Source organism: Salmo salar, chromosome 05, assembly GCF_965601325.2.
Source record: "Salmo salar chromosome 05, fSalSal1, whole genome shotgun sequence".
In the NCBI taxonomy this organism is placed as follows: domain Eukaryota; kingdom Metazoa; phylum Chordata; class Actinopteri; order Salmoniformes; family Salmonidae; genus Salmo; species Salmo salar.
In genome coordinates, this window is record NC_138295.1 from 29,116,213 (window position 1) to 29,128,733 (window position 12,521).

The 12,521-nt window shown below is 43.0% G+C and overlaps 1 protein-coding gene across 1 annotated transcript in view; it reads left to right on the forward strand.

Annotated features, from left to right (window-relative positions):
* The first annotated feature begins 4,605 nt into the window (after window positions 1-4,605).
* Window positions 4,606-12,521, forward strand: part of LOC106604562 (leucine-rich repeat and immunoglobulin-like domain-containing nogo receptor-interacting protein 2) — a 313,818-nt gene continuing 305,902 nt past the window's right edge. Inside the window, exon 1 of the mRNA XM_014199313.3 lies at window positions 4,606-5,219. The gene's annotated coding sequence lies outside the window, so the exon portion shown is untranslated. The remainder of the gene's footprint in view (window positions 5,220-12,521) is intronic.

The window sequence follows — 12,521 nt, forward strand, 5'->3', positions numbered from 1 at the left end:
GGTAGTGGAGGTACCAGACTGGGGACACTCACCTCAGGGCTAGTGCAGGGAGCAGGAACAGGACGAGTTGGACTGGGCTGACGCACTGGAAGCCTGGTGCGTGGTGCTGGTTTAGGAGACGCCAGACTATGGATACGCACCTCAGGGTCAGCACGAGAAGCAGGAACTGGATACACCGGGACATGGGTAAGCACTGGAGGTCTGGAGCGCACCTCTTGCACAACCCGTCCTGGCTGGATGGAAAAGCAGCCCTGCACGAGCGGAGTGCTGGTACAGGGCGAACTGGGCTGTGCAGAGGCCTGGTGGTTGCCGTGCGTAGAGCAGGCGTAGGGTAGCCTGGGCCTAGGAGTCGCACTGGTGGCCAGATGCGCTGCGCAGGCATCCTCTTTCCAGGCTGGATGCCTACTCTAGCACGGCACTTGCGAGGGGCTGGGATTGCTCGCACCAGACTGTGCGTGCACATGGGCGAGATCGTGCACCCTACCGCATACTCCGGCGCTCTCCACTCCAAATGCTTCCCATAATAAGCACAGGGAGCTGGCTTAGGGCTCACCCTTGGCCCAGCCAAACTACCCGTGTGCCCCACCCCCCAATTTTTTTTTTATTGGGGGTGCCTCTCGTGCTTCCCCATCGGCGCGTACAAAGCTTCATACCGGCGCCGCTCCGCCTTGGCTGCCTCTATCTCCTCCGGTGGGCGACGATATCCCCCTACCTGGTGCCATGGTCCAGCCCCGTCCAGAATTTCCTCCCATGTCCATGATTCCACTGGGCTCTGTTGCTGCTCCCTCCTCCGCTGCTTGGTCCGTGTTTGGTGGGAGATTCTGTCACGGGTGTCGTAGGGTGTAGACCAAAACGCAGCGGGAACATGTATACTCATCTTCTTTTTATTTAGTGAAGAAGGAAAACACAAACAACGTATACAAAAAACAAACAAACTGGACAGTCTCGTCAGGCACACAGCTAAACAAGAAACAATCTCCCACAAACCCATGAAAAACAAACTCCTAATTATAGGACCCTCAATCAGAGGCAACAATAACCAGCTGCCTCCAATTGAAGGTCCAACCCCAATTAACTAAACATAGAAATACAAAAGACTAGATAGAACAATGACTAACAAACCCCGGACTAATACATCAAATACCCCTCTACCTAAACACATACACAAAACACACCCTGAACCACATAAAACAAACACCCCCTGCCACGTCCTGACCAAACTACAATAACAAATAACCCCTATACTGGTCAGGACGTGACAATATTAAAGTAACTGTTCCCAGATTTAACCTATAATTAATTACAATATGAGTGAAATTGTTTTCCTTCCAAAAAAAGAAAAAGGTAATTTACAGTAAGTAGGTTAAGGATTCAGACCCTTTTTAAAAAATTTCGCTTAAAATGACATACCTAAATCTACCTGCCTGTAGCTCAGGACCTGAAGCAAGGTTATGCATATTATTGATACCATTTGAAAGGAAACACTTTGAAGTTTGTGTAAATCTAACATTAATGTAGGAGAATATAACACATTAGATCTGTTAAGATATAAAACAAATACATTTTTTTTGTTTTTTAAATATTTTTTATCAACTTTGAAATGCAAGAGAAAGGCCAGAATGTATTATTGCAATTTAGGCGCAATTTAGATTTTGACCACTAGATGACAGCAGTGTATGTGCAAAGTTTTTACTGATCCAATGAACCATTGCATTACTGTTCAGAATGTTGTGTCAAGTCTGACCCCCCAAATGTGCCTAATTGATTTATTGTTACATTTTCAAGTACATAACTGTGCACTCTCATCAGACAATAGCATGGTATTCTTTCACTGTAATAGCTACTGTAAATTGGACAGTACAGTTAGATTAACAAGCATTTAACCTTTCTGCCCATATCAGATATGTATATGTCTTGGGAAATGTTCTTGTTACTTAAAATGGCACGTTAGCTCAACCTTCCCGCGGGGGGACACCAATCCCGTAGAGGTTACAAAGCAACTTCTTTTGTGTTGAAATGGTGTGGGCGTATAACGGTCATATAATATATGCTTGCAAGTAGACATCCTCTATGAAGAAATAGCAAAAAAAAAATTAAACAGTCTGTTTGAGATACAAGTGTTTTAAGTGTTTTTTTTTCTTCTTCCAATGTACTGTATGCTTTGGCCACATACGTGTATAGGGCAAGTCAACAACATTATTTGGGCATGAGTTAACAGAATATGAACTTTTAAAAGTGAGATTTTCTTATTCTTCATGAGGCTTAATGAGCCATGCTACCCTAATTAGCTATGCCTTAACATATGTCAGTATCAATTCCACTGTTGATCAATGGGGTGGAGACAAGCCATTTCATGTTCCTTGAGGCAGAAGTGTCAGACAAGCACTTAGTGGAAATCCCTAGGTATAATCAGTGAGACCCTTAGGGCTGACAACACAGACAAGACAAACAGACCCATAGCGTGAATGGTTAACAAAGGAGGCAACGCAGCGATTGTGGATAACGTCTAGAACAGGTGCCTACATCTGACTGACAAAACCTATTCATTGGTTGCCAACGAGCAAACCCAACACAATGTCCTTCTTGTAGCCAATTGGCCACACTTTTATCCTGCTGTTCCCATTAGTATCTGCCTGTTATTTACCATGTCTGTATGATATTTTAAATTGAAACAGACAAATTACTGTATGTATAACGATCATGTAATTGGATGCCCTGGATATAAGTAATTAGCGAAGCAACTTGACTATGCGTGCATGCCACTGCTGTTTTGAATGTAGGTTTGGACAGTGGAGAGTTGTGTTGGAAATGGCACCACCTGGATAATGAGATGCGGAGAGGCATGTGCTGGTATCTAAGCCCGAAGGCTTATCTGCAAGCTGTACCGCATCAGGCGGACACTGTAGCGCGACCACTGTAGTCCACATGGAGCACTGTCTTAGGTCTGACTGTTCTCCTTTTAACTTGGACTCCAATGCCAAAGTATAGCCTACGTCTAGCCATTTCTCTGCTGGGTTGTTATGCATATCAATTGGATAAAAGGGGGTTATGTTTACACTTTGATTGCTTTGACATCCCATTCTATAACGCTGTAGAACATTGTTATTTATCTTTGGTGCAATGTAAACACAGTTCTAACATAGTCATTACTATCTGAGTATATGGTTCAACGGGGAAGAAAGGAGCCATCATTGTGAACAACAGGAGTGTAATGGTGATGATGGAAAGGAAGCAAAGATCGGCTGAATGTTCTTCAGGCTGAAGGTTCTTCAGGCTGAAGGTTCTTCATGCTTCAGCTTCATAGCTAGTGACCAGACGAAGGTGTGAGGTTTATTTGGATATCCCATTAGCTGTTGAAGAAGCAGCAGCTCTTTTCCTGGGGTCTTATAGAGATCAAGGTCATGCTACTCCCTGTTATCACAATCTACATAAAACATGATCTAATGTCCGTATCACTTTACATGAAGACGCTCGTGTACCGGTGTAATTATTTATTTCAGTAACAACACTATCTTAACTGTCAACATGTTGTTACTAGACTGATTACTCCATTACTACACAGGTATAAGAGCACCAGTCACTGGAGTGTTTTGGGACAAATGTTAGGCAAGCAAGATTGTGTGATAAGGAAACTGAAAGTAGTAAATAAAGTGATGTTACTCACACGGGCACAATTACCAGCAATTAATTCCTGAGGTGATAATCATCAGTCATTATTCATGCTTGGTTTGTAAAAATATTCCTCATATACTATCACTATGCCTAGCACATGACAAACTGATAATGCCTGAACGTTCCTTTAGTAATATAAAGTCTAAAGACAGGTTAGATGCATGCGGCTGCTCCACTTGAAATGTTCCAAGGACAGATTTCTTTTGTTTCTAAATATAGTGCATATTGTCTCTAAATTTGTTTCTAAATGTTGTGCATATTGTCTCTAAATCAGAACCGCGTCCAGGGTAATATTCTGTGTGTATGAGGAAACTGCTGGCAATTTTGTTTCGGATGCTAATTGTATAATTCCGCAGTTTGCTATAGCGCTTGGATTGTCCTTGCCTCGATGCAGAAGACTGGTCTGTTGCTGCTGCTATTTTCATCTCCATCTTCAATCCATCTTGACAGTTGGCCAACATCAACTACTCACCCGATCCACTATAAGGAGTTTGCAAAAAAAGAGAGATGGAAAAGCCCCATGCTGAAGGGATGCTGGCTATTTATCAGTTAATAAAGAAACAAATATGATGTAGTCAGAGGTTTACACTTCCTCGTTCCTCATTCCTTCATTCGTTGTCATGTTGTTTCTTTACTCACTCTATTTTCTTTTCCATATTTATCTGACCATTATTTGTATCCCTAAGGATTCCTAAGGAGTGCAGGCAGCCAACCTTTCTATCTGACATGACTGTGAATGCCAAAGCTGTAATTGTCAGACAACAGACCTGGGAGTGAGCGAGAGAGGGAGGAAAGAGAGAGGAAGGGAGAGAAAACAAGGGGATGGGAAATGCAGTGAGAGGCAGGAAGGGGAGTATGTGAGTGAGAGAGAGAGACGTAGAGAAAGAGAGCGAGGGAGGGGAGAGAGAGAAAGAGAGAGCAGCTTTCATTCCGGCACTTCTCAGCATCCAGTCTCTGAGACAGCGTTCTAGAGAGTAGAGCTACAAAATAAGGCACATTGGAGAGGGAAAAAATCGAAGGAGGAAATCGAGGGAAATAAATTACAAGAATAGTTTGCTATCCACTACTAACTCCTATCGGGTGGTGAGAGGTGTCAAAGTTTGCACTCTGGGGGTCCCCCCCATGCTGTGCTGAACAGAGGACAGCTCCCGTCTTCTAGGTGTGGAGAGCACAGACTGCCTGTAGTCACTTTCGGGGGAGCCAGTGCGCACTAGGAGTGTTCTCCATCTGTGGATCTCGCACTTCATCGCTGCCTGCCTGCAACACGGGAGGAGGAGATCCAATCAGTGTTTGGGTTTAATAAGGTGGAATACCAGGGGGGACACAACAGAAAAGATACAGCACAACCTGGGAAATAAAGGAAGTAGGAGCACACAGCAGTGAAGGACATCCTTCAGAGGAGGAAAAATAACATTTTACGGAATTTTGACTTCAGAGGCTCCTGTTCCAGGGGGACTTGGGCAGCATCATTTCGTTTTTGGGAGGAGCAGCTCTCAGCTTCAGTCAGCTAATCTTGTGGACTATAGGATCCTGGATGGCATGTCAAGGTAAGGACCTATCTTCAACTCTCCCGGTGTATCAGCCAGCCAGCTACTGCTCAGATTAGGTAACGGCAACACTCATCAGCAAATGAAAAGAGAGAAGAAGCAGACGGAAAGGTATGTGTTTCACTAAACTCCAGACTGTTTAGTGGCACTAATAGGACGTGAAAAGTTGCGATAACGCCTTTCCGCGATTCATTTTCTTCATGCCGTGTCCTGATGCGCGGTGGGAAGATGATTGCTTTTTTCTAGGAAGGATATTTTGATCTATGCATGAGAGGGTAGAGGGCTGTTGAGGGGTGGTATGGTGGGTGTTGAGGGGGTGGTATGGGGGGTATTGAGGGGGTGGTATGGGGGGTATTGAGGGGGTGGTATCGGGGGGAATGTTGGAAAGGAAAAGATGCCAGTGTGCAAAGCAATTTATCTCTGGGGTCTCTGTCTCTGTATGGTGGCTTCCTGCAGGAATGCTGGATGGAAGGGCATAATTACCACTAGTGTTTGTCTTCGTCTTTGTAGGGGCCATATCTTTGGGACATGGGATTACGTTTGTATGTTCACCACCTGCCTCTGAGTCGCGACAACACAGCTACTCTGCATATTAAGGGCTGTGTTTCCCTTTATTGCAGCAGACGGCAAACAACATGTTTTAGCTGTTTCGAATGCTGCCCAAATGTCTTACATGCCCCACATAATAGTTGTGCATCTTTCCTGTCTTACTGTCATGCCCATCTTTGGTCACGCTAAGCTGATAAGGTGATGAAACGTGTAGATGATGAGCATGTGTTTTCTCTCCTCAAGGTCCTTGTGTGTAAATGAGGATAAAATGACTCATAGGATGATGGAGGGATATAAAATAGGGGTTTATAAATATAACTGCAGCATCGTTGTAGTGAATCTACAGCACCTCCCTGTCAACACCGTGTGCCCCTTTGTAAGAACAGGCTGAAGTATTTATGATTGCATGTGCATCCTGTCTTCCCTGAAATATTTAAAATAATTGAATAATAAATAGCATGTGCCTGTCAAACCCTGCACCTGCCGTGGAGGATGAATATGACACAGCCTCCTTATGTAATATGCAAAGCGGGGTCCAATAAATCCCTTTGCCTCTAGATATGAAAATGTAAAAAGTGTCTCCTCTTGCGAGACATCGACAGGGGGGTAGAGGGGGTGGAACTGCAGGAAAGGGTGAAATGAAGTTGATGACAGTTTCATACGTACAGTCGCTAAATGTCCACCAATAGGACTGGCTAATTCTTATCTGTAATTTATAGCTAGCTGGTGGATGTATATAGGATGGTGCCTGTCCTAATGGTTCAGAGATTAAAGTGACAAAGCTCTGGTATTGGAATTACTCATGAAAGAGAATGTTGGCCTTTCATCTTATCGTTTGTCCGGTCCAGATATAGGTGTAATCTAATGGGCATTATGGCGGACGTGCATTTAGTGTGTGTGTGTGTGTGTGTGTGTGTGTGTGTGTGTGTGTGTGTGTGTGTGTGTGTGTGTGTGTGTGTATTCAGTGTGTGGTTGTATGTGTCCAGAGCTGTGAGCTTCGTCCTCTTTGATGTTTTATTGAGTGTTAACCATGTCCGCATAGACTCTGATCCGGGGTTACACGGTGAAGGGAATCTCTGATTTGGACCTCATTCAGCCTTGTACTGCTTTTCAGTGTGGATTAGCAACACCGATTTTGCTTTCACAGCATTTTGAATCTGCTAAACGATTTAGTCCAGGTATGTGTGCGTCTGAGTGTGTGTGTGTACATGTTTGTGTGTGTGTACATGTTTGTGTGTGTGTACATGTTTGTGTGTGTGTACATGTTTGTGTGTGTGTACATGTTTGTGTGTGTGTAGATGTTTGTGTCAGTGTGTATATGTTTGTGTGTATGCTTGTTTGAGTGTGCTTGTTTGAGTGTGTGTGTATATATATTTGTGTGTGTGTGTGTGTGTGTGTGTGTGTGTGTGTGTGTGTGTGTGTGTGTGTGTGTGTGTGTGTGTGTGTGTGTGTGTATGCTTATTTGAGTGTGTGTATGCTTATTTGAGTGTATGTATGCTTGTTTGAGAGAGAGAGAGAGAGTGTGTGTGTGTTTGTGTGTATGCTTGTTTGAGTGTGTTTGCCCAACCCTTGTAAAAGGAATATGTGCTGTCTGATGGTGGCTGAGGGAGGAGTCAGAGACTTGGTCTACTATTTCACCTGGATTATGCATCCACTGAATTATAGTATGGAAGGCGAATAGAAGGCATTTTTATTTTCCCAGTGATTACTCTGAATTGTAGACAGCACATTCACAGGGGGTAGACATTAGAGAAGAAAACAACTTTGATGGCAAAAATGCTGTGCTTTTGATTTATTGCCTACAGCTACGGTTTGAATCAGTATGCATGCACGTAACTAGGCAGCTGAAATATGACTGACATACCTGCTTCTAACTATAATAAATCATTTTCAATCATCTCATGCCTTTTGGACCCACACAGATGACGCATTTTCTGCTTAGTTGTGAATTTTGCCTAATATTTATATTAGGAATTTGTTTAGTCTAGTTTATAGCCAATATTACTTCACAATTTACCCAACATGTGTATGCAGACAGAAGCAGAGGGATCTTTTGAATGGTTTTGTCATTATCCAAACAGATATTGAATAATAACATTTGTCAATATATTGTATTTTTACCCCTTAAGAATACGATTTTATACACCAGCTAATTCAGGACATGTGTAAAATGTGCTTATACGGATTGGAGTATCATGGGTAGAGTAGCTATGGACTACTCATACATCAAGGAGACTTGTCAGACCTTCAGTGATGAATAAGAAGGCCCACTTCCGCTCTAGAGATTGTCATATTCAACGTTGGCTAGCCATTATAAGCTAACTATGCATTGATGTAGAGGAGAAATTTCAATTGAATTTGTCTCAGAAATTCTACCAGAACATGCTCTATGCAGGCCTCTGAGATGCATAGGGTTCTCGGCCTTTAAGTGGACATTAAACAATCTTCTTTCAGTCCAGGGTAATTAACTGTAGTATTCTAAAATGCCACCATCTTAAAATGTCAATACTTCAGGCCTCCTTCCCAACTGTCTAAAACGCTCTCAACAGGACATTACTGTAACATTAGCGTCGTCATGTTATTATCTAGACTGTAGAAGCAAAAATTCCACCATTAAAGGAGGTTAAGCACATAATTTCTCTGTCGGAAGTAGCGTGGTTGAACTGTATGAAAGGGAAGACGTGGCCCGAGCACAGCGGCATATTTTTAGACAGTCCATTAAGGCATAGGAAAATCAATGCTCTCAGTTCTGTCAACATTGGGTTTCAGGTTTTTTTAACACGATGACCTTTGTCGGATACAGTGAAGAACCTGAATGGCATTGTCATACTGTGGCTTGGCGAAAGAATAACACAGGTCATTATGAAAATAGACAAAGGCTGTGTCTTGTTGACATAGCGCAAACATGAATGACCGTCTTCCATCTGCTTTCAAAAATGATTTGATTTGGGCTTGCACACGCTTTCTCCTCTACTGTTACTTGTTAAAAGGATTCCTTGGGTGAATATTCAATATCTGACAGGCTGATAGATGCACCGCTGATAAATCCATTTCAGGCTGATTATAAATACATTTCAGGCTTTACTTAGCCACATGCTTCCACATATCAAATCAATAAAATAAAACGTGTAGACTTTACCGTGACATGTTTAATTAAACAATGTTTAAGCTCTTAACCAACAGTGCAGTTCAAGAAAGAGTTAAGAAAATATTTACCAAACAAACAAAAGTAAAAAAAAATACAAATAATGTAAAATAATAAAATAATAGTAACGAGGCAATATACAGGGGGTACCGGTACTGAGTCAATGTGTCTGGGTACAGGTTAGTCGAGGTAATTTGTACATGTAGGTAGGGGTGAAGTGACTATGAATAGATAATAGGCAGTGAGTAGCAGCAGTGTAAAAAAATATATATATTGTACATGTAAATAATCTGTTGGCCATTTGATTAATTGTTCAGCAGTCTTATGGCTTTGGGGTAGAAGCTGTTAAGGACCCCCCCCCTATTTTCCTGATAAAGCAAAACACCATACACTACAACAGCTGGGCCATTTATGGAATATGTTTACTCATCAGCATTGTAAAACTCCCATCATCATGGACACCGCTCCTTCCAATTACCCTCCAACTCATTGAATCCCATCAAAGTCAGCCAAACATTGCTTTGTGAAATGGAGTGTCTCTAGTTCTCTTAAATGTGGCCTGCTTGTAGCACCAGTGCTGCTAAAGGTAGTGGGGGTTTGCAGTTCTTACACCAAAAATAATAATCAAAAGGAAACTTTTTACTATTCAGTGCATGAACCCAGCACAGTGCCCTTGTCGCACGGCACAATGTGAGGGCATGGTGTGGCAGCATCCTCTGTTCCCTGCTTCTGTGGTGGGTGGCAGAGTGACTGCTGGTGGCAGTCCATCTTGGAAGAGCACACAGGGAGAGGCTGAGGCTTGAGGACAGATCGCAGACGACTTCCATTGACACTGACCTTGCCACCTATGTCACTTTCGAGCGTGACCTTTGAGTGAGCTGTGGGGACTAGCGTCTGAGGGCCACCTCCAGCAAAGTTCCCTTTGCTTCTCCCGCTTGTGTCGACATGAAGCTTTAGTAAGAGTCAGAGGGGTGAGCGCGGGGTGAGAGGACTTTGTGCCAAATGGCAGTTGTGATGGAAAGGGGGAGAATAGACATCTGTTGGCCTCAATCCATGAAGAACAGAAGATCCAATTACCTCAGGTTGTCTGTCTGACTTAAGTGAAGGCACCCCAGGTTGACCTTGAACTGAGGTTTGATGCCTTTAATATCTGTCCAGGTCTTCTCAGGCTCCACACAAGCCCAGTATGCCACCACAACGCGTGGGAGAGCACAGTAAGGTGTTGTGACACTATCAGTCTGCCACAGCTTGGCTTCTCACACTTATTGAATTCCGACAATAGCACTGAAATGCCAACCTGACAGCACGTTTACTTAAGCACTATTATGTTTACAGAAGGAGAACAGAGAGAGGGTAAGATTTGGCTTTGAACACATCAAAGATTATTATAATATGCCCTTAGCTGCAGTTACGTTGGAGGGGACTGACTGGTGTAACAAATATGTGAATTTATAACAAATGAGATTCAATATGCTTTTTTGTTGAAGAATAGAATATCAAACATAGAGGGATTGAAAGTTATGAGACTTTCCACTTATAGACCTTTTTAACATATTTTTTAGGAGGAGCGGAAGTGACCCTGAAACTCCAAAGAACTTCCGGTGCATTTGTACACAACAGCTGTTCTGTCACAGCTGTAAACAGCTAGCTAGCTAAGCTAACTTAGTTTAGTTGTTTTCTCAATGTCATAATTAGCATTTTTGACCATAGTATTCAGGGATGGGATAGTCCTTACGTCCGGGGAAAATGTAAAATGTATAGCTAGATTTGCCAAAGAAGCATCGCAGTGGGCTGCATTGCCTGCATGGATAGTAACATTAGCAGCAGCAGGAGGTGAAAGCGCCAGGATGATGTGTAGCAGACGGGTAAGATTTTTATCAAGTTAACCATCTATTCTCGGTAATGTCAGGGAACTGGCTAGCTACATATAAATAGGATCGACAGCCATCAAATATTAGTTTTTTAAATTACACAAACGTTAGCTTGATCTGCTAAAAACAAGTCAGCTACCTAGTAAGTAGCTAAGTTAACTAGCTCATTAACAGATGTCCCGTCTCAAAGAGAGAACTATCACAATGACAAAACTCAATTGCAACGAAATATAAAATGTTATATCACTTTAGAATAATGAAGCAAGTCCTGGTCTAATTTCTGTTTTTCCTAATCTCAGATACAGAGACCTGTGAAGCTGTTAAACCGTGTCTGTGGATGAATGTCTCAAAGAAAGTCCCTAGTCCTGGTGAGACTGAAGTTCGTATCACCAATGGGTTATTTAAGGTACTGGTTTACTGTTAGAATTGGTTGTAGGACCACAAAAATTAAGTTAGAAGTAACAATGCATATACCTAGAACATGTATGGTCAACCTTGCTTCTAGCGATCGAGCTATTTGGTTTGCAGGTTTCTGTTCCAGCCCAACACTGACATTCTGTTTATTATTTGTATTAGACACATCATTTAACTATTCAATCATCTCTTGTTTTGGAGTAAGATGAATGTCGAAACCCACTAACCATCTACATAGGCGTTCTTTGTATGATTTTAAATAAAGTGTTGATTATTTGAATTAAGTACGGTGTATTATTTGGTCGTTGAACATTTCCTGTGTGTCTGTTTTATTTGGTTATCACTCACTCTCATTTTGTCTGATAGTATTGCACAGATTTGCAGCTGCAGCTGGTGTCCTTGATCATTGGTGTGGGTGTAACAATCCCTGTATGACTGACCTAGGATCCCCTGTCCACAACAGGTCTCAGGTCTCAAGAGAATAGCACTCACCTGTGAACTAGCTCACATGTGCTACACACTCATCCCTCTGCTACACTCACTGACCTCCTCCTTCTCCACATCAACCTCAACACACTCACCCCTCTGCTACACTCACTGACCTCCTCCTTCTCCACCTCAACCTCAACACACTCACTCCTCTGCTACACTCACTGACCTCCTCCTTCTCCACATCAACCTCAACACACTCACCCCTCTGCTACACTCACTGACCTTCTCCACATCAACCTCAACACACTCACCCCTCTGCTACACTCACTGACCTCCTCCTTCTCCACATCAACCTCAACACACTCACCCCTCTGCTACACTCACTGACCTTCTCCACATCAACCTCAACACACTCACCCCTCTGCTACACTCACTGACCTTCTCCACATCAACCTCAACACACTCACCCCTCTGCTACACTCACTGACCTCCTCATTAATATCAGCAGCCAGAAAAGCAGATTGTCAACTGAGTCAATCTTGCACCCACATTATTAATTTTGTGGGTATTTAATTCTGCTACATTGACTCAGATCACAGTCGGTGGCTGAGTTATACTGTCGGTGGCATAGGAAGAGGTGAAAGGGGTGTGACTGTAGCAGAGGTGAGCTGCTGTTGAGTTCTAGTAGCCCTGTGATGTGATGTCATTCGCCCTGAGAGTTGAAGTAGTGTCTCCTCCTGTCTATCATGAATGTGTATTTGTTTTAATACTGTAAGCATCTCGGCTCTGGAGGATCTCCTCCTGCGATTTTGAGCACCGATTTGCTTAATTCTGCTACACTCACTGTCCTCCTCCAGTTGTTGGCATGCTAGCTACACGTGTAACTTGATT